The sequence below is a fragment of the Sarcophilus harrisii genome, chromosome 3, assembly GCF_902635505.1.
Source record: "Sarcophilus harrisii chromosome 3, mSarHar1.11, whole genome shotgun sequence".
Lineage (NCBI taxonomy): Eukaryota > Metazoa > Chordata > Mammalia > Dasyuromorphia > Dasyuridae > Sarcophilus > Sarcophilus harrisii.
In genome coordinates this window covers 238,058,774-238,082,894 of record NC_045428.1, presented here as the reverse complement: position 1 = coordinate 238,082,894, position 24,121 = coordinate 238,058,774, and the positions used below count along the sequence as shown (strand labels likewise).

The 24,121-nt window shown below is 33.1% G+C and overlaps 1 long non-coding RNA gene across 2 annotated transcripts in view; it reads left to right on the top strand.

Annotated features, from left to right (window-relative positions):
- Window positions 1–12,805: 12,805 nt before the first annotated feature.
- The window catches only part of LOC116422335, a 52,272-nt gene continuing 40,956 nt past the window's right edge, over window positions 12,806–24,121 (top strand). For both annotated transcript variants that reach the window (XR_004232925.1, XR_004232926.1), the window contains exons 1-2: window positions 12,806–14,183; window positions 15,329–15,452. This is a non-coding gene — a long non-coding RNA (uncharacterized LOC116422335). The remainder of the gene's footprint in view (window positions 14,184–15,328; window positions 15,453–24,121) is intronic.

The window sequence follows — 24,121 nt, the reverse complement described above, 5'->3', positions numbered from 1 at the left end:
TTTTCCTGCTCATTCTTTTTCCCACTTCCTATGAAAAGCATGTGGTCTTGTCTTCTAAGTTTTTAGGCTTTGCATTTATTTAGAATGTAGTGTTGAATAGGAAATAAAGTGTTGATCTAATGCTAATCTCTGCTAGACTCCCCCCCCCCCCCCATTTTCCAGCAGTTTTTTTTTTAAAACAAAGATTTTTTTTTCCTAGGTAATTTATGTTTTATCAAATGCTGGCTTGTGAAGTTGTTTCTCATTTTGTCTAATCTTTTCCATTTCTCTGTGTCTTATTTTTTTTTAAACTAATTTAACTAAAAATAATGTTTTTGGTGATTGTTTATGCCATTATAATATAGTTAGAAGACTTCTTGAAGTACTATTTTCCCCTTATCTCTACATCTTTTTTATTTCTTTTAATATTCTAGATCTTTTATCTTTCTAAATGAATTTTGTTATTATTTTGTCAAGTTTAATAAAGTATCTTCTTGGTGACTTAATTAGTTTAACATCAATAGTATAAATTAACTTTGGTACTATTATATTAACATATCCTAGCCATGAGGACTGAATATTCCAATAGATAATTTATTTCTATAAGGAGCACTTGTGTGCGTTGGTAGGTTGACACTCTATACTTTATAGTTGCTTTTTTTTTCTTTCTCCTTTTGTTTCTTGGATTTTGTTATTATGTTAAAGAAATGCAGTTTTTTTTTTTTTTTGAGGCTTTATTTTGTAGTCTCTAAATTGGCTGAAACTATGATTACTTTTCTCAGTATCTTTGCTGATCCTTTAGGATTCCCCAAATATACTATCTTATCATTTACCTAATAAGGTTAATCCTCTTTACCCATCTTTATGCCTTTAATTGCTTTCTCTTGTCTAATTGCTTTTGCTAGCATTTGCAGAACTATATTAAACCACAAAGAGGCATGCTTGCTTTACTTCTCTATGTATTGGAAAAGGTTCTAGTGTATCCTCTTTGCATGATACTTGTTTTGATTTTAGGTAGATACTTTTTATGATACTTTGTAAACTTTTTACATAAAAGAGTATTTTGCACTTTGTCAAGAACTTTTCTCTATATTTATGTAGATAATCATTTGGTTTTGGATATTTTGATTCTTCTCTTTGCCCCCCACTTAATAGTATTTCGTTATTTTACGATTACATGTAAATATTGTTTTATTAACTTTTATAAGATTTTGAGTTTCAAATTTTTTTCCTTTCCTCCCTTCCCTCCCCTCTCTCCAAGACAACAAGCACTCTGATATAGGTTATAATCATATTAATCTTATTTCCATATTAGTCATGATGTGAAAGAAGAATCAGAACAATAGGGAAAAACCATGAGAAAAACAAACAAAAGTTATTGTGTTACTGTAGTTATTGTCTTCTTGTAGGTCACTTAGTATTTCCTTTATTAATTTGTACCACCAGTACCATGTGCAAGTAAATGCTTTAGCATTTGAAGAACATAAGTTTGTTACTGGTGGTACTTTGGTATTAATTTAGAATAATGCTGTTTCATTGTACTTCCTTTTTATTTTTTGAATATTTGCTTTTATGTCTTGTTGAAGCTCAGTTAATATTCCTTTTATCATTTTGGAATCTAAAGTATCTGAAGTGCCTAAGTTTATTATTAATACAGAATTGCCTTGTGCATTATTCCTCTCAGCATGATATAGTTCACTTGTTTATTGCCTTTCATTTTTCCCATTTTCATTTTTTCATATTTGTTTTTACTTTATTATATGGTATGATTACAACTCTAGATTCTTTGGATTCATTTGATGCTTAATTAATTTCCTTATCCTCAATTTTATTTTATGTTTTTCTTTATTGTTGAAATGTATTTTTTTGGTAAGCAACAGATTATAGGGCTTTGTTATTCCCTTATTCAATATGACCCTCATTTTCCTTTTATTGAATTGTTTGATTCATTCATGGTTAAAGTTATGAAAAATGGATTTATATTTTCTTCATTTTGTCTCTAATATTGGTTTTCTCAAGTTACAATTTTTCCATTCTTCTGCTGTAATACTATAAATAGTCCCTTTACTTACTTTAGTTTATTCTTTTTATATATCCTTTTGTTGTTGTTGTTGAGGCAATTGGGGTTAAGTGACTTGCCCAGGGTCACATAGCTAGGAAGTGTACACTGCGCCACCTAGCTGCTCCTAGTTTATTCTTTTTAAATAAACGATTTTAACATTTTAAAAATAAACTATTCCTGCTAGCTCTCTTCCTCTCCCTTCCTAGCCTCGCTTCTCATTTTTTAAAAATCTGTTTTTTTTTTTTTTTGGAGTTTTGCTTGATATTTCCCCTTTTTTTGTTTCATCTGAGTGTTTAATTTTGCCTCTTCTTTTTCATTGTTCACATAGAGTTTCTCTTTCTTTGTTCTCCTTCAAGTGGTCTTGTTCATTTTTTATTTAAAAAAAAAATTTGATGCCCTTTTCCAGAAAGATTTTTTCTCACTCTCTTCTTTGTTCATTTTCTCTTTCTGTCTACTACTCTAGGATATCATTCTCTTGTTTCTGACTGTTATAATTATCTAAGTCATCTCTTTTCTCTGTATTCTTCATGCAATCAAAACTAGTAAGATAACCATTTTGGACTCTTTCATTAATGTATTGGGAAAAAATGGATAAGAGATCCCCCAGGTTTGGGCCTAGGTTTTTTTGTAAGTCCATATGTATTGCATCCTTCAGTTGGCTAGTATAGTCTTGTTGCTGGTGGCATGGTGTACAGTGGGGAAAGGGATGTTGAGTAAACATCACTTCTTGGTTTTTTTTTAAAACCTTATTTTAAATTCTGGGTGTCCTCAATTATGAAGATAGCTATAGTTGTTTTATCTTTGGGGAATAATTTTTGGAGAGGTTTGAGAGGATGAGGAGATAAGAGAAAATATCTACTGCTATATACCTTTTTCATCTTACAACCCAGAAGTCCTGAACCCATTAAAAAATTTGATAATGGAACTTCAATATTATTGGCTCCCTTCATAATATTATATATTTTATTTTATGCATTAAAAAATGCCATTCAGAGGTATCATCCTTAGGTTTTGCTAGAATGCCAAAGAAGCCCATGACACAAAAAAGGTTAAATTCTCCTGTACTAGGTGAAGTACTTGAAAATTTAAATCTATAATCTCTATGTCTTCTGTCTTTAAAATGTTATGATCCTATACGTTCATATCTTTAGGACACTCCCCAGAGGTTCCCTAATAGATGTTTCCTTGCTGAAATTTGGAGATTTTCACCACTAGATGGTGATGTTTCCTCATTAAGTAGTAGACTTTATGAATAATGATCTCCAGGTATTGGAAATTGTTGAAATCCTAGAAACATCCATGCAAATATTGAAATTTCCTCATTCTTTTAGTAAAAAAAGGTATAATTAAATATCATTATTGCTTAAATGTTAGACTTTAATATATGGCATATTTTATGTGCTTATAAAACATGTTCAATCATTCAGTCATGTTTGATAAAGAATTTTCCATTTCCTTCTCCAGTGTGTTTCCATTTTACAAATGAGGGACTGAGACAAATAGAGGTTAAGTGACTTGCCCAGGGTCACACAACTAGTAAATATCTGAAGGCAGATTTGAACTCAGATTTTCATGACAATTCTTAATGCTCTATCCACAGCACCACCTAGCTGCCTCATAAAATATATATACACACACATACATATATAATATGTACTATAAAACATATCCTATATTATAAATTTACATAAAATATATTTAGTTTATAATTATAATGTAATCTATATTTATAACATATATGTGAAATGATATTATATGTATAACCTAAGTATTAGTAAACTTATGGAAATGTAGCACAAGTTTTGGAACCACTCCACCACCTCCTATTTGTGTTGGTAAATCAGGTTTTCAAAACTTAGCTGATATACCTTTCCACAAGGTTTTATGCATAACTCTGAGAGATTAAGAAGCAGTTATCTATTTCCATAGCTCACAAATCATTTAATAAATATTTATTAGGTGCGACCTAGGTGTCTAAGCACGGGGGCTTCAGAAAGAGAAAAGACAGTTTCTGCTTTCAAGGAGCTCACAGTATAATAGAGGAGACAATAAACAAACAAATATGTATATATTTGTTTATTCAGCTATATGCTGAATAAATAGTAAATAAATAACAGGTAAAGCATCAGAATTAAAAAGGATTAGGAAAGATTTCCTATAGAAAGTAGGATTTTAGTTGGGACTTGAAGGGAGCCAAAGAAACAGATGGGTAGAGATAAGGGTGGGGGGGGAGATCATTATGGGAATGGGGGATAGCCAGAGAAAAAGCCTGGAACTGAGAAATGTAGTTTCTCCTCCAAGGGACAGCTAAACCACTGTCACTAAATCAAAGAGGACATGTCAATAATAATATGGAAAGATAAAGGGTAGAGCTATATTATAAAGGCTTTTGAATGCCAAATAGAATTTTATAGTTGCTCTTGGAAGCATTAAGGAACTACAGGGGTTTTTTGAGTGGCAGGTGTGAGGTAACATGGCTAGACATTCTGGTATAGAAAAATCACTTTAGTGACTAAATGGAGGATGGATTGGACTGGAGAAAGATTTAACTGAGGCAGATTCACCTAGAGGCACCATACCACTAGTGTGCTTTCCCATGATTATTAGTCAACCAAACAATTAGATTTTTAAAATGTGTATTTTACTATGTGGTGATTTCCTTGGTATAAAACATTTCCCTGAAAGTGTCTGACAATCTCTTATCAGTGCATAAAATGTCCAAGGAAAAGTGAACTCAGACTTAGAGAGTACATTTGATGAACAGGAAACTCACCACTCTGATAGTCCTCTTGCTGGAGTCCTCAAGGTATTTTTTGATAGGGCTAAATTATATAGTCAATAAGATGGAGAACTAGTAATCTATCCAATCTTATAACCTCTCAAATCCTTCCAAAATAGAAGTCTACATGGGAGATAAAGCACTTTTAGCAGTCTCCATAGTCCAGAACACAAGAAACCAAACAAGATGAAAACTTCATGAATTAACCTCTAACATATGGCCATTCGGTGCCCTCTTCTCCACTGACCACAATCCCTTCTGACAATCCCAATGGCAAGGAAGCACAAGCTGATTAATTCCAAACTCCTACCTCACCTCCTCCATCTATTCAGTGCCAAAGAGCTCCAAACTCCAAGAGGTAGAAATTTGTTCTGGCTGTGATAACCTGAAATAATGTTCTGTTTTTATTTTTTTATTTTTATTTTTAAAAAAATTTTTTAAAATAACTTTTTATTGACAGAACCCATGCCAGGGTAATTTTTTACAACATTATCCCTTGTACTCACTTCTGTTCCGATTTTTCCCCTCCCTCCCTCCACCCTCTCCCCCAGATGGCAAGTAGTCCTATACATGTTAAATAGATTACAGTAGATCTTGGATACAATATATGTGTGCAGAACCGAACAGTTTTCTTGTTGCTCAGGGAGAATTGGATTTAGAAGGTATAAATAACCTGGGAAGAAGAACAAAAATGCAAGCAGTTTAATGTTGTTTTTAAACAGCTTATTGGAGTAAAGGAACAAAAGTTATGAGGTAAGATAGATAGAGTACTGAAAACAGAAATAGAGGCAATCTCGTGTGTGTGTGTGTGTGTATATGTGGTGTGTGTGTGTGTGTGTGTGTGTGTGTGTGTATTAGAGAGAGAGAGAGAGAGAGAGAGAGAGAGAGAGACCCACAACATGCCAATAAATATGAGGAAAAAGAGCTCTGAATCTTCCTGTAAGCAGGTATGAGCCCCTAGAATCACTGAGGGTAATATCTAGGCCATTGAATGATAGAATAATATGTCCTGAAGAGGAATTGAACTTAAGATGCAGTCTGAGATAGCCTATCTTGTAAAAAATGAACCTAAATATAAATGAAAAAACATGGATATTCAATGATAAAGGGACATTTGAAACATTACTGGAAAGGAAACCAGACCTGAAGGCATTATTCCCTTCCTACACAATTCAAACAACAGAAATGGAAGAAGGCAAAATAAATAAATTAAAAAGAAAATGTAATGACAGCTACCTGATTCAGTGAATAAATTACTGGGCCTCTAAGTGAGAAAAATTCATCTTCTTGAGTTCAAATCTGGCCTCAGACACTTACTAGTTGTGGAACTCTGGGCAAGTCACTTCTTAACCCTGTTCACCTCTGTTTCCCCATCTGTAAAATGAGTGGGAGTAAGAAATGGCAAACCACTCCAGAGTCTTTGCCAAGAAAACCCCACAAAAGATCATGAAGAGCCAGGGATGACTGAACAACAAAAAAACAAACAAAAAACAACCAACAATAAAGATCAGAGACTTCTTTCTAAAGGAGTACAAATAACCAGAGATAAAAACGAGTCAAATAAAAATATTGGTGGAGAAGACCTAAAACATCATATACTAAACCACAAAACACCAAGCCAGTGATAAATCAATGTGTGTGTGTGAGTGTATGTATGTGTGTGTGTGTGTTTGTGTGTGTGTAATTTATAAAAAGAACAAAAAGAGGGAGGAGAGGAAGAAAATAAAGGAGAATATATGATGTATTTAAAACAAGTCAAAGGCTAATGGAAGGAAAAATAAACCCTACAGTCTTTCAAGGAAAAGAGAACGAAGTAAGAGACAAAGGAAGGATTTGAAAAAGGAGAAATCAAAGGAGGAAACCTTTTTTCAGTGCTGGGATGGGGTGCTACTGATGAATATTCCTATGGGTAAAGAGAGATATGAAAAGGGAGATGGGGACCTCCCAAAGACTATTTTTACACAAGTTTTTATTTATATTTCCTGTTTTTTACATCATCATAGTTATCTTTAGTATCCCTCTTCCTCTTCCTCCTCCTCCTCCCAGAAAGCCATCCCATCTGAAAAACAGTATTTTTTAAGAGAGGAAAAAATAAATCAACACAACTGATGGATATATTGAAAAAGTTTGAAAATACCTGCAATGTAGAAAACCTCCTACCTCCATGAAGGGGCACATTAAGAATATATTCTCATATTTCATCACTGAAGTCAGGCCTAATCTTTATAATTTTGTTACAATTAAATTTGGGGGGGGGGGCGTGTACTATAGTTGTAATTATAATGAATGTTTTCTTGACTTTTCTTATTTCTCTTTGCATCATTTTATATAGATCTTTTCATGTTTCTCTCCGTTCATCACATATATAATTTCTTCCAACACAATAATCCATTTCATTGAGTTCATGTGCCACAATTTGTTTAGCCATCTACTTTGTTTCCAATTTTTGGCTATCACAAAAAGTGCTCCTATAAAGATTTTGTAGTATATAGAGACTTTCTTCTTATCAATGACTCCAAAGGATATAATTCAAAGGAAATGAACAAATATTTTTTATTTTTAATTTATGGATTAAAACAAGCATAACACAATATAATAAAAATATTATTGCGTATAAAACTCCAAATCTGCTATGCACAACTTGCTATTTCTTTCAAATATGCAACAAAATTATCATGTGAATTTTTTTCTTCCTTTCCCTTCCTGCCCTACCCTAAAGATGGCTACCATTAGAACTCAAGTAGATTATATATATATATATATATATATATATATATATATATATATATATATAGTCTATTTGTTAGCAGGGCTCCCTCTAATCAAATCTGATTGTTCTCTTTATTTTTCTTTGTCCTGTTGGGATTGGAGATTCCCTGGTTCTTTTCTCTTTGATAGAATGATCCATCAAATGCCCCAAAGGGTCTTGTGTTGCAACATTCAGAAAGCAGATCACTTCCCTTAACATAAAATTTAAAGATAATTATGAAAATTAATATTTAGCATATATTGTTGAGTACTTACCTGTCTTTAAGAAATTGAAAATTATTTTTGTCCAGTAGTACAGAGAATGACATACCATATTGTATTAATGTTGCTAAGTGGACAAACATAAAGACAGTATATAATTTACCTGTAAAAGAATTTAATCAGGACTTTTATTTATGTTTATAAGCATCATGTGGTTCAGATGATCATGGCAGTGTTTAAGGACCCATACATGTTTCCACAATGTTTCATTATAATGAAATATTCTGAAAAATTTAAATTTTTTTGGGGGGGAAATTTCAGTAACTTTTACCATATGCTCTTTTCACAAATTCATCTTCACTAAACTGCTTTAAATATTTAGCAATGAGTTCTGAAATAATATAACTTCAACCACACACTCACTCATGAATTTTTTCAATTTTTTTGGTTATTTTTGATGTGTAGATTTCAAATTTCTTAATTTATTTTCTCTTATTTTACATATTTAAATATTGATCGTACTTTATCAGAACTTGATTGGTCAGAATGATGTATTTTATTATGAAATTTTAAATCACTTTTGGGGACAATAATATGGCGTTTACAAATTAAACATTCTTCTGAAAAAAAAGTCACTTCCACTTTGAAAAAATTTGTTTTCTTCTTGTATGGACTTTTTCTTATTGTTCTTAGAATGTAACATCAATAATATTCTTCCAAAATAAAAATTAAAATAAGTTTAAAAGCAAATAACTATAAGTTTATATTTCTAGATGTAAATAAATTTATAATTTTCTTACCTTACATAAGTTGGTATAAAGATTTTTTCTTTTGACTTCTTTTACCAATGGTAAAGATGGTTGAATATGAAAGCAACAAAATATTATTTCCTGTTTAGTGTTAATATGGAATGAGTTTCATTGCAAGGATTACAACAATGGATTAACTGTATAAACTGTACTTAAAAGAATCTTGAGGGTTGAATTTACTTGCATGGGTTATGTGAAACCTTCTCCCACCAGGCTATTGTTAGGGAGAAAATTTCAAAACATGACAGGAGCTTGTTTATAGTATGAGTGAGAGCACATGCTATGAGAAGAACACAATCAGAGTAGAGGAAGTGCTGCTCCATGCTTATCACTTTTTGCTTCTCTTTCGCAGAAATAACAGTCTTATCTTCTTGGTTTCCATACAAACTACCTTTGGTTGCTTGCCAAAGGTATGGTATTTTTTGATGTAAAAGCAAAGGCCATATAACCACAATATACTTCAAATGTTGTTGTTATTCATCCTTTGTTTTTGAAGAGGACCAGTGATATCCTAGGGTGAATTGAATTTATGTGAGTCAGAGTTATGTGAAGCCATTAGCTACAATTTCTCTACCACAGTCATCAGAATCCAGCATCAAGTTAAAATTCAGTATAACTGGTGATGGATGGCCCAGGATGCAGTGGATGACCTTGGCATTATTGATGTCTGACCAACCTCTAGACTCTCTATAGAACCCACTTCAGTTACTTTCATGGCCATTGGAACAAATTGTTCTCATCTAAAATGTTCATTCCACAGAGGGAATTCTTCGCATGCTTTAGATAGACATTCCCCTAACTCACTCTATCAGTTACCTTCAACCTAGGTTAGCCAGTCTGCCGAGATAGATTACTGGGATGTGGGTGCTGTACATTTTATAACTTCTTGGAGTCACTGGTGAGAGTTGAGGTGGACACTAAAGGTGCACCAAAGTGAATAGGTAGCCCTAAACAGGGCTGGGCAAGCCTTCACACCAGAGGTGCTAGTTCCCCTGAACACTCTATACACTCTATACTTCAAATGCTACATAAAAGGATGAATACCTATGCATAGAAATGGATGGTATGGCTGTGTTTGGTGTATCACAAGGTACTTAGTCAAATAAAAATACATAATGTATAGTTGCACAATAAGAACTACCATGAAAAAAGAAATGGATATTTTTTTCCTCTTTTACTTTTAGCTTTTCAGATATTAAAAATATTATGAAGTTCTTTATAATAAATATTTTTCTGCATTTTCCACTTAAAATAGGTTGTGATTGGCAAAGACATGTACTTGGCTGTGAACTATGCTCAATTGATTGTATATAAGGTTGCCTTCCATGTGCTACAAACTTCTCCGATTTCCATTACATGTGCCAAGTTAAGCGTCTCTCCTACCATTCCTCTCTCCACTACCCTATTCTGAGCTTCTTCCAAGCCAGCCACCAAATTTTCATGCAAACTATTGCCTGCCTCCTCCAAAATTACTAATAGTAACTATATATGTTAGAGTAGAAAATAATTCTTTTAAAACCAACCATTGGTATACTATCAATGTTAACAAGTAAGAATGGGTAAAATTGGTAATAAGCTGTTCATTTTATAATCCTAAAACTACCTTCAAAGGGTATTTTATGATTTTTGAAATGTAATATCTATTTTGTTGTATTTTTATTGTATTTATTGTTAAAATATTTTCCAATTATGTTTTAATTAAGTTCAGCTGTACTTGGGAGGGCCATGTTCCATATGTGATCATTAAATCAGATATTTGATATCTCTGATGTACGGTGTCAAAGGCTACATAGAGATCCCAGAAGATAAGGGTTGAGAAAGAAGTGTTGGAGACTAAGACAGAGGCTGAGAGTGCCAAGGCCAAGAGAGCCCACTGTCTCTGGGACTCCCATAAATACCCCAGCACGCTTACATTACCATCACACTGGGCATGCACAGCTGTAGGACATCATACCACATTACCCTAAGTACATACCAATTAGGTTGACCACATCATTACATGACATCAAGTATGTGCTTAGAGAACCATCATCTCACAGGAAGTAGGTACTTAACTACAAACACCCTACTGTCTTAGATTCAAGTATACCCTTTCAGAGTTCCAGCCCACTACATAGGGAAGACATAGACATGTTTATAGGAAACAGAATCCTGGTCTTCCCTATTCCCATAGTAAGTTTCTATGGTTAAGTTTTTACAGAAAATTTTTAAAAAATATTTTTGTTCAAATAATTTCTGGGTTCTCCCTGCCATCTCCCCCTGCCCCAGGTGTACTCCTAGGTATTTTATACTGTTTATAGAGTTATATAAAATCAAGGATCTCTTCTATCTCTTCTTGCAGGGCTTTGTTGGTGATATATCTTAATGCTGATAATTTATATGGATTTATTTTATATCCTGCTACTTTGCTAAAATTATTATTTCAACTAACATTTTAGTTGAATCTTTGGAATTTTCTAAGTATATCATCATATCATCTGCAAAAAGAGATAGTTTTATTACCTCATTCTTTATTCTGATTCCTTCTATTTCTTCTGATTCCTTCTATTTCTTTTTCTTCTCATTACAATTGCTAGGATTTCCAACAAAATATTGAATAATATTGGTGACCATGGGCATCCTTTCACATTTGATCTTACTGAGAAGTCTTCTAACTTATTCTTATTATAAATAATGCTTGCTGATGGTTTTAGGCAAATGCTTTTTATGAATTTAAGGAAAAATCTATTTAAACCTAGGATTTGAAGGGGTTTTAATAGAAATGAGTGCTGTACTTTATCAAAACATTTTTCTACTATTGATATAAACATATGATTTTAAAAAGTTTTTATTATTGATATAATCAATTATGTTAATAGTTTTCCTTATGTTAAACCATCACTACATTCCTGGTATAAGTCCCTTTCAGTTGATATATCTTTGCAATATATTATTATAATCTTCTAGTTAGTATTTTATTTAGAATTTTCCATCTATATTCTTTAATGAAATTGGCCTATTATTTTCTTTCTCCGTTTTTACTTTTCTGGATTAGGTATCAGTATCATATTTGTTTCTTATGAAACAAACAAACTTAGTTGGATTCTTTCTTTGCCTAGTATTCCAAATAATTTATTTAATATTGGAATTAGTTGATCTTTAAATCTTTGATAGTATTCACTTGTGAATCCATGTGGTTCTGCTTTTTTTTTTTCTTTGGAAGATCATTTATAATCATTTCAATCTCCTTTTCTAAAATAGGTCTATTAGATATTTTATTTCTTTTTCTGTTAATCTAGGCAATTTATATTTTTGTAAATATTCTTCCATTTCATTTAAATTGTTAAATTTATTTGTATATAATTGGGCAAAATAACTCCTTATAATTGTTTCACTTTCATCTTTATTAGTAGCATACTCACCCTTTTTATTTTTAATATTAGTGATTTGATTTTCTTTTCTCCAAGACAGCAAATCAATCTGATATAGGTTATACATGTACAATCATTTTAAACATATTTCCATATTATTTATGTTGTGAAAGAAAAATCAGACAATAGGGAAAACCCATGAAAAAACAGACAAAAAAAGATGAAAATAATATGCTTCAGTCTGCATTCAATATCCATAGTTCTCTCTCTTGATTCAGATAGCATTTTCTATCCCAAGGTTACTGAAATTATTTTGGATTATGAATTGTTGGGAGGCACTGTCTATCATAGTTGCTCATCACATAATACTAGTTCTGCTCACTTCACACAGCATCATTTTATGTCTTCCCATGCTGAAAATGATACTTTTAATATTTCTGCTTTTCTGCTTTTAATTATAAAATTTTTATGTTTTAATAAAGGTACTTCTTAAAATCTCTTTAAATTTACCAGGAGTTGGCTAAGAAAAAAATATATATTCCTTTTTATTTCCATTCAATTCTCTCCAGATAACCATCATATCTAGTTTATCTAAAATTCTATTCACTTCCTTGACATCTTATTTATTTTTTGAGTAGATTTATCTAGTTCTGACAGGGGAAGATTAAAATCCCCCACTACTATACTAGGTACACTAGTGTGTGTGTGTGTGTGTGTATGTGTGTGTGTGTATATACATATATATACCTGTCTTCACCTGTAATTCATTTAATTTTTCCTTAAAAAATTTAGACTTTATAATATGTAGTGCTGATAGGTTCAGTATTGATATTGATTAATTGCCTATGGTACCTTTTATCAAAATGTAGTTACCCTATTTTAGAAAAATCTTTATAAAATTGATAGTAAGTTACTTTAAAAAACCACTTTCATGTTTATCTATACTTCATTGAATAGTTATTAGTGGAGGTAATATTTATTTTTAGAATTAAAAATTAACAAATAGAATACATGATATGCAAATAATAGGGCAGTATATATTTCTGGAAGATGATCACTTGTCCCTTTCAGTTGTACAGTAGTGCCCCTGATACATACCATGCTTACAAATGCTTACAGCCACAGTGAGCCCTTTCGTCCAGTCCTTTGTAAACATGATTGCTACCTCTGCCTTTGTTGTAAAGCATAATAATAAACTCCACTTTAATCTTCTGTTAAACAATAAACAACATATTGTTGGATTAATTTTTAATCTATTCTGCTAACCATTTCCATTTTATGGATGAGTTCATTCAACTTATATTCAAAGTTAGTGTCCTTTACAAATAGGTGGCAGCTATGCAAGATACTGAGATCTCTAGTTCAGTCTCTGAAACGAACTTTGCTTCCTTCACAGTCCTAATGGGCTTTTATCTCTATAAGGATCTGACTCTTAAAAACATCATTTTACCTAGTTTAACAATGGCTCTATTTGAAATGTGAGAGACATGCACAACTAGACTTCAATAGTCACTATTATCTTAGGGCAAAAATTCTGATCCTACCTAAACCATAGAAATTCCTGAGACCTTTCCATGAATTTGTACGGTCAAAACTTCTTTCATAAGAATACTGGCTTCAATTTTTAATATAGTAATTATTGATAAATATGATCCAATGAATATCTCAATAATTTTTTAAAATATTGACAAACTTGAGATTTACTGCCCTAGAGAATAAGGGTCTTGTCAAGTGGTTTCAGTTGCCTGAGCTCCAGGATACATGGCTAGAAAATGAAGAGAGCATTGAAGGATAAAGAATTCAGGAAGTAGTTGTCTATAGTGATTTCATAAGTTCAGTAAAGAGGTCTGTGACTGGACAGCATAGTATTGGATAATAAGAGATTCTTCTTTTTGGTTCCTTCTACTGCATTTAGTTGTTGTGGTACAATTCAGCATTCCTTGGAGGTATCATATACCAAATTACTAAACTGGAACTATTTCAAAAGCATCAGAGGTTGGGTAATGTGTCAGAATAGCTGGTCATTGCTGCTAATCTATCCCCGACTGAAAAAATGGCATTTTTTTTTCATTTTAGGACAAAAGGTTTGCCCCTGCTGATCAACAATTTATCATCTGCCCAAGTTATAGATGTCTCAAAGCTGTGTCTGTGACAAATCAACATTACTTTGGAAAGACTCTCTGGTCAAGGGATTTCTGGCATCCAGTTTCCAGAAAGATTTTCCTGACAAGCATGTACTATTTTTGTTCATAGTTAATCATCTCTGACTTTCTCTGAGACAGAAAACATTTAGGGGGTGGTGGGATTTGGAAAGCTTCAGTATCAATTTAGATCCTGAACAGATTACAAGCTAGAGGTTTATGACTTCTTTACCACTTTATTACAGATTATCTTGATATATGATGAACTGTTGGCTGTGCTGTAATGTGTGCTGTGGCCTTCATATTCCTGATGCTTCCTTACTTATGTCTGCATCAAGAGAAGAATATGTAGCTAAGCTAGAAATGCCATTCTTTGTGTCATGTCCCTAGTCTTCTTGTTGCTGTGTGTGGGTCTTGAGGGCAAATTCATAGACCATCTGCATCACATAGAACTCCAACCCCTGAGATGACTGACCACATCTCGCATCTACTCTAGTTTTTCCTGTGCTGGACTGTATAGTGCCTGATTTCCTTAGAGATACTACTTAGCAGCTAAGCTAAGCTAAGTTCCAAAGTTTTTTTTCATAACTTGATGACCAGTTCAGTATTGCTGATGTTCATTATCATTGGCAATTTATTGCTCATCTCTGAGGTCCAAGTCTTTTATTGATAGGGCCTATTGGGTCAATGGTGTAGACAGTGGCTTTGTGGCTTTCACAGGAACTTCTCCCTAGGAATGCTTACCATCTCTTCATATAGTGTACTTAAGTGAATATTGTCCTGGCCCTCTTTTCTTCAAATTAGCCTTTTAAAAAACTTATAGGCATCTTTTTTTCTCTCCATTTCACTTCTTCTGATCTTAGAGAAAATAAGAAAAACAAAACCTTTGCAATGCATATGTATGATTAAGCAAAACATATTACCACATTGCTCATGTCCAAGAATTTGTGTCTTATACTGCATTTCTCTGTCAGGGGGTGGAGAGAGTTCCAAATCATAAGTGTTACAAAATTTTTAATTTTTACAATTTCGTTGCTATTTCATAAATTGTTCTTCTTGTTCTCCATTAGTTCAAAGGGCAACCTGCTTTCTCTATCTCTTCTCAGTTTAAATAGTTTACTATTTTTACCCTCTATTAAGGTAAATTACTGCATTGATGGTAAATTATTTAACTTGAAAAGGCTACAAACTAAGATTAAAATGGAGGAAGAACTGATGTGTGATTTTGTGTTCTTCAGCAGGAAACATCTGTCATACTAAGGGGCCCAGAGTGTGATGTGAACTTCCCTGTGGCCAGCATCAGGGCTTGGAAGTGACTGCCACAATTGCCGCAGGATCTTGGGAGTTCTCAACTCATATGTGGTAAGAAGGTTGGATAACTGAATAGAAAGAGATAATAGGAAATACTTTGCTGGTACTGGTTTTAGGATGCTATTGCATTGCCCATATGGGTCCTATCACTAGGGCAAAGAGATGCACTAGCATTATAGGCTTCAGGGAATCAGGGACCTGAGTCATGATTCCAGCATCAAAAGAAATTAAAACAATTATGGCTGTAGGAGAGCAGAGAGCATAGTTACGTTCTAGGGTGAAGAAAAGAGCTTGTAATCACTCACAAGAAAAGAGAAGCCCTAGTTTCAGTAATAAGGATGAAATGAGCACTGCAGAAGATCAAGGGACTTGGACTCAGTTTCAGAGCTAAGAGCAGTTCTATAACTTAACACAATATGGGGATCTTAGAGTCTCTTCCTGGATAAAGACCAGAGTATAAGTCTGGATAGCAGTGACCACATCACTCCTTAGACCACACACCATGTGAAGAGCGCTGAAAACTGACAGATTCCCAGAACTCTCTCTCTCTGAAAATAGAAGTATGAAAACCCTAGGGCTTGAGACCATGCCCTCTACTGTGGGAACAGGTCCTAACTTTAACATAAAGTTAAAAGTTAAGAAATAGGCTGGAAAAAATGAGCAAATAATAAACAATCAAACGAAAGAACTTGACCACAAAAAGTTAATATAGTGACAAGGAAGATCAAGAAACAAATTCAGAAGACGATGATGTCAAAACAGCTTCAAGCTAAATCTCAAATAAAAATTTGATTTAGATACAAATCTAGCAAGAATTACTGAAAAAAGTCCAAAAAGATTTTAAAAGAAGAATTTTTAAGGTGTTATTTTCTTTAGTATGCTTTTGTGTCTCTTTGAAACAAATCTAATGACTCTTTTCATAAGTTTCTTGCATAGGTCTTATTTCTTTTTCCAGTTTTTCTTCTACATAGCTCATATTTGATTTTTTAAAAATATTTTTTCATGAAAAGCCACTGAGCAGAAGAATTCTTTAGAGAGCAAAATTGTCCAAATGGAAAAAAAGGTACAAAAGCTCAATGAAGAAAATAATTATTTTAAAATTATATTTGGACAAGTAAAAGCTTATGACTTCTCAGAACACCAAGCAACAATGAAACAAAGTCAAAGGAATGAAAAATAACATGAAAAAATGAACTATATCATTGGAAAAATAATTGACCTGGAAATTAGAGAATAGATTAATAATTAATAATAATAGAGACATAATTAATATTGATATAGAAAATTCAGTAATTATTGGATTATCTGAAAACCATGTTTAAAAGGAATATAAATATCATAAATCAAGAATTATTTTTTTAAATGCGCTGATATTCTAGAAATAGAATTACATCAAAATTGAAAGAATTCACCAATCATTTTCTGAAAGAAATTTCAAAATGAAAACTTTGAGGAATATTCTAGCCAAATTCTATAGCTCCCAGTTCAAGGAGAAAACATTGTAATCACCCAGAAAGAAACAACACCCAAATATTGTGAAAACAGTGAAATAAACTCAAGATTTTAGAAGCTTCCATGTTAAAGAATCAGGGGCTAAGGATATAATATTATAGAAGGCAAAAGAGTTAGGACTACAACTAAGAATTGCCTACCCAGAAAAACAAGTTTCTCTTTAGGGAAAAATGAATATTTAATTAAATAGAAGACTTCCAAGCATTTCTGATGAAAAGACCAGAGCTGAATAGAAAATAATGACTTTCAAATACAAGACTGAAGCGAAGCAAAATAATAAATAAATAAACCAGAAAGAATAATCATAAAGAACTCAGTAAGATTTAACTGTTCATATTCCTACACATGAAAATAATACTTAAAATCCTAGGAACTTTATCATTGTTAGGGCAGTGAGAAGGCATATACACAGAGAATACAGATGTGAATTGATGATGTGATGATTTCAAATAAATAAAATGAAGAGTGAGAAAAGAGAGATGCCATGGAATAAGGGATAAGATTCATGGAAAATAATAGAATTGTCTCACACAAAAGAGGTATAAAAGAACTTTTATAGTGAAGGGGTAAATGAGGGTGGGAGGCTTACAGGCAATGCTTGAATCTTATTCTTATCAGAATTGATTTAAAAAGAGAATAGCATTCAGGTTCAATTGGGTATAGAAATCTATCATACTCTATAGGGGAAAAGATATGAGAAAGGAATGAATAAAAGAAGGAAAAATGGATTAAGGGAACCAGTGTTCAGAAGCAAAACAGACTTGAGGAAGTTCAGAGTAAAAGAGGAAAGAGAGAAAGATAAAAAGGGGAAAATAAAATAAAGAGAAATATAAACTGGTAATCACAACTGTGAAAGTTAATAAGAGGAACTCACCCATAAAGTGGAAGCAAAAAGTAGAAAGAATTAAAGACCAGAATCCAAAAATAATATCATTTACAAGACACATGCACAGAGTAAAAATAAGCAGCAAGGGCAGAATTTATTATGTTTCAACAGAAGTATAAGAGTCTAAATAATAAAATCTTAAAGAATAAGTGGGTCAAAGAACAAATCATAGAAACAATCCACAATTTCATTAAAAAGAATGACAACAATGAGACAACACACCAAAATTTATGAGATGAAGCCAAAGCAGTACTTAGGGGAAAATTTATATTTTAAAATATTATAAAATACTATAAATATAAAATAGATTTTATTAATATAAAATATTAATACAATATTAATAAAATAGCAAAAAACCCCAGCTCAATGAATTGGGCATACAAGTTAAAAAAAACAGAAAAATTGAAAATTGAAGACATCGAATTAAACCCCAAATTGGAAAATTTGAAAATCAAAGGAGAGTTGAATAAAATTGAAATAAGAAAAACATTAAACTAATAAACTGGAAGTTTTTATGGGAAAAAAAAACTAAAAAATTTGCAAATCATTGGGTAATTGGATTTTAAAAAGATAAAAGGAGAAAACAAAATTACTAGTATCAAAAATGAAAAGAGTGAATTTATAATCAATGAAGAGGAAATTAAAAGTTATTAGAAGCTGTTTTGACTAATTAATTCTGAGAATCTAAGGAAGATTGTTGACAACTTAAAAATACAAATTGCCCAGATTAATAAAAGAAAAAATGGAATTCTTAAATAATTCCATCTTGGAAAAAGAAATAAAAGTAACCACCAATGAATTCCCTAAGAAAAAATCCCCAGAGCTGGATGGATTTACAAGCAAAATCTACCAAGCATTTAAAAAACAACTAATTTCAATACTATAGTGTCACTTAACGCTACCCTAACCTTGTAGCTCCCCTTAGAGCTACACTTAACTGCCCTTCTGGCGAGGGCATGGCTAGGCCACACTTACCTGTCTTTGGGCACCAACCTGGATAACACAGAGAGAGACCAGCAGGAGGTAGGGGTGAAGCAAAAGAGAACTTTATACTTAGATAGCATGTATTTATACTTCCCTGAGGATCCAAGGGAAGGGGAGGTCTTCTAGGAACCTAGCATAATGGGATTGGCTTGAGAAGAGGGAGGGAGGTGTGCTATGCTTTGAGAGCACTAAGGAGGGAGACATGGTACCTGTGGTCAGACACCGCCTCTTGGGGTTATGCCCCACCTCCACATATAACTTGCCTGCACCTCGGTACCTCTCATCCCTCAGGTCCTGCCACATACCTTGAACTGCATTCTTTGCTCTTAGAGGCTTTTTAACCCTTATAAATACTATGTAAACTATTTGGAAAAATAAGCAAAGGAGTACTACCAAATTTCTTTTATGACACAAACATGCTGATATATAAACCAGGAAGAATGAAAATGGAAGGAAAACTATAGATTTTTCTAATGAATATTGATGCAAAAATTTTAAAATAAAATACTGGCAAAGAGACTTTAGTAAAATATGACAAGGATCATATGCTATATCCAGGAGAGATTTATATCACAAAAGCAAGGCTGGTTCATAATTAGGAAAACTATCATATTTGACTGCATCAATAACAAAATTAGCAGAAATTTTCTCAAAAATGCAGGAAAAATCTTTGACAAAATATGACAGCCATTTCCATTAAAAATAGGAACATAGGAAGAAAGGGAGCATGCTTTAAAATAACAAGCAATATCTATCCAAATGCATCAACAAACATTATCTGTAATGAGGATAAACTAAAAGCCTTTCCAATAGGATCAGGGATGAAGCAAGGATGCCCATTATCACCATTATTATTCAATATTATACTAGAAATTCTAGCTATAGCAATAAAAGAAGAAAAAGAAGTGGAAAGAATTGGAATAGGCATTGAGGAAATAAAACGATCACTTTTTTTTGCAGATGATATTATGGTGCACTTAGAGATTCCAGAGAATCAACTAAAAAGTAGTTGAAATAAGTAATAGCTTTAGCATAGTTGCAGTTTATAAAATAAACTCACATAAATCATCAGTATTTCCATGTATTATCAAGAAAGTCCAGCAGCAAGAAATAGAAAGAGAAATTCCATTTAAAATAATTGTAACCAATATAAAATACTTGGGAGTCTACCTGCCAAAGCAAACCCAGGAAGTATATAAACACAATTACAAAATGCTTTTCATCAATTGGAAAAATATTAATTGATCATGGATTGGAATAATTGAACTATCTCAAAGCTGTGACAATAATGCAAGAAATAATCCAAGAAAATTGTCCTGAAATGAGGGGAAGTAGAAAAAAAATCCACTGATCATCACTTCAAATGGATCTTTTGTGAAAAACACCTTGGAATATTATTATCCCAAATTTCCACATCAAAGAGGAAATTTTGCAAGAAAAAAAATTCAATTATGCTGGAGCTATAATTAGGATTGTTATTGGCAACAACAATATAAGACCGAAGGTCCTGGAATCATATCTACCAACAATCAAAAGAACTAGGTCTGCAAACAAAAATATCATATCCAGGAAAATTACTAATAATATTGAATGAGAAAAAATGAACATTCAATGAACTTGGAGATTTTCAGGACTTTCTATCAAAAAAATCTTCACTCAACAGAACATTTAACATATAAGAGCCAATATTAGATTAATTTCAAGGAACTTAACATGGACAAGTTGTTTAAGTTTTTTTACATGGAAACGTATAACATATTTAAGATTGACATCAGTGACAGGATAGTTCAAAAAGAAAGACTGATGCAGAGTGAAGGTAAAAATTGTAATTATGTTATATGAATGAGATGCAGAGGAAGAATAAAGACAAAGGCATTAGCGAGAAATAGGAGAACTTGTAGTTCTAAAAACCTACTACCACTGAGAATGAGTTATATAGGCAACACTTCATATATCCCATGAAGTCTATAGCACTCTCCAAAATCTTTAAAGAAGTAAGGGGAGGGGAGGGATGGACAGAGAGGGAAGCAAAGGGTGGGAGAAGAAGATAAGGGCGGTATCTATGAGTGGAGGGAGATTAAGTAATAGCAAAACAAGTTAAGGAGTAGAATTAAGAGTTAACAGGGATAGGAAAGATGTGTGTGTGTAAATGTATGTGGGGAGCTGGGGTGTGTGTGTCTACGTATGTGTGTATACATATACATCTACATCCTTGCTTAAAGGGAAAAAAGAATAAAATAAAAAGGTGAACAGCAGAGAACAAAAGAACAATCTATAAGGAGGTAAAGAAAAGATGGACACTCATGAATATAGTTTCTTCACTACCATATATACTTTATTGAATTAGTAATTTATTCTTATATATTTTGAATTGTAATGTTCTTGCCAAAATGTAATGTTTTCTGTTCGGTTTCCTGGAGGTCTCTGGGAGCAGTCTTCCTTTCAGTTCAGTAATCACCACAAGTACAGCTAGGTATTAAAGTCCAAATCCTTTATTATCTTTTTCCAAGTCTTGGTTTGCTTTCTTATAGTCCAGATCCTTTATTATCTCCTTCCTGGGGCTGGGCAGCTTTCTGGAGAGCCTTTCAGTCTGGCCTTGGTCTTAGTGGGGGAAGTGCGGAAGTCTAGACCAGTCACCAGGAAGATAGAAGATCGAATTGAATTTCTCCCCTTGGTTCTGAGAGCTTAAGCTCCTGCTGCCAGTCCTTTGCCTTCTCTTTGAATGTCTCTGAATCTCCCTGGCTGAGGCTTCTAGCTTATATGCTCCACACCGAGTATAAACCAATCATTATATCACTAGGAAACCATTGTTGTAGGAGTATAAATGCTAAACTAGATTGATTTAATAATTTTGGAGAGCAATTTGGATCTATGTCCACATGGCTACAAAATTATGCATCCCCTTTGATCCATCAATGCTACTACTAGTTGGTATCCAAAAGAGATTTAAAAAAGATGGGAAAAGGGGCAACTAGGTGGTGCAGTGGATAAAGTACCAGACCTGAAGTCAGTAGGACCTGAGTTCAAATCTGGCCTCAGCTATTTAACACTTCCTAGCTGTGTGACCCTGGGCAAATTGCTTAACCCCAATTACCTCAGCAAAAGAAAGAAAAGAAAAAAAAAGAAAAGAAAAATGGGAAAAACTGCAAAAAATATTTGCAGCAGCTCTATTTGTGGTGATTAAGAATTGGAATTGAGAAGATAACTATGAATTGATGAATGCTGAACAAATTATGTAGATAATTATATGTAATGTTGTTGTATAAGAAATGAAGAGCAGCACTCCAAGGATGAGAACTTTGCTCCTAGTATTTTATCTCCAACTTTCTTGATATCATTCTATGGCCCTTGCCAGTAGTTAATTCCTTGTTAGCGTTTCAGCTGCTCCACGGGCAGTGGGGGCATTCAGAATTGTTGGGGGAGCCATCAGCATGCTCAAGGCAACCCACAGATAGAACCTAATGCATTATTTGCAAAGGCCCCATTCCCAAATGTCACTCTCTCCACCCTGGATGCCACCCCATTTTTAACCTGCTGGTGAGATTTGTTTCGTCCAGGCTTTGAGCTACGATTTCTAGCTCCTCCTTCAGTCTAAAGATCATGGGACAACTGACTTGGACACTCCACATCTCTTAGATGTTGCTGCCACCTTCAGATCACACTTCCCTTCCTGGCCTTAACCCACATTGAACATAGGGACAACTTTCTGACTCTTGTCAGCTTGAAGCAGCTACAGAAGATGAGACCTTTGCCTCTGCCCCAAATGAATTTGGGAGGACTGTTTGAGGGGGGAGGAATGATGTAAATTGTCCCCTTGATTTTTTGGGGGGAAGGGTTGGAAAGGCCTAATGTAAACTGTGTCCCCTTTAATCTTTGGGGGAAGGGTGGTCCTTAGTCGAAAACCTTCCTGGCCTCAGGGAGGGACCCCACCCATTCATAGGGAAAATTCCCAGAGAAGTCATCTCATTCAATTGGAAATCTTGGCCTGGAGCATGGTCAACATCCTCTATTGATTTGAAGATTAATTCCTCAAACTGCTCCCCATCTCTGAGCCAAAACAAATCCAATATAATCAGAAACCTGTTACTGCTAATTCCTAATCAGGAATGCCCACTGAGTTGCTTTTCAGTGTAAACCCATTTTAGCAAAAGTCCTAATAGGAGTTTGCTCACTGATGAAGATATTTCTCTTCTCAGCTTAATAAATCCATTCTTCCCCCCAAGAAATGAAGAGCAGGTGAAGAGGGAAGTAAGCAGAATCAGGAGAATATTATATTGCAATATTGTATGAAGAATAACTGTGAGTCACTTAGCTATTCTCAACAATATAATGATCCAAGACAATTCCAAAGTCTCATGAAAAAAGAAATATCTGCCTACAGAAAAGGAATTGATGGTATTTGAAAAAGACTGATGCATACTTTTTCTATCTCTCTGTCTCTGTCTTTCTCTTTTTTTCTCTCTCTCTCCTTTCACAAAATGACTAATATGGAAATATATCTTACATGATTACACATTTTTAACCTATATCAGAATTCCTACTGTCTAGGAATGGGAAGGGAGGGAGAAAAGGAAGGATAAAATTTCATACTCAAAAGTTTTCCTTTTAAATGTTTTTTTTTATTTTTTTTTATTTAATAGCCTTTTATTTACAGGATATATACATGGGTAACTTTACAGCATTAACAATTGCCAAACCTCTTGTTCCAATTTTTCACCTCTTACTCCCCCCCCCACGCCCTCCCCTAGATGGCAGGATGACCAGTAGATTCCTTTTAAATGTTAAAAATTGTTTTTACATGTAATTGAGGATAAAAATTTATTATTTAAAATAGAAAAATGAGAAACTAACAAAATGAAAAGAAATAAGACATTTAAATAGTAAACAAAATTAGAAGTTTTTTGTTTTAAAGAATTAATAAAAGAAAAGCCATTAACTAAGTTGACTAAAAATAAGGGGAAAAAACCAAATTATTATTATTAAAATGGGAAAAAAAGAATTCAGGACCAATGAACTAATTACCAAAGTAATTTTGCCTAACTATATCTAAATAAAACATGATTTAAAAGAAATGAATAAATACTTAAAAAATGTCAAATTTAAAAAGATTAACAGAATAGGAACATTAACTGCAATACTCATATAGCACTATCTTAGGAAAAGAAATTGAACAAACCATAAATGAAATCCCTAGGGAAAAACAAAACAAAACAGGACCAAATGGATTTACAAGTAAATTCTACCAGATATTTAACAAAAGCTTACTTTCAATACCATAAACTGTTTGGGAAAAATGGGTCTTACCAAATTCTTCCTATGACACAAATATGGGCTTGAT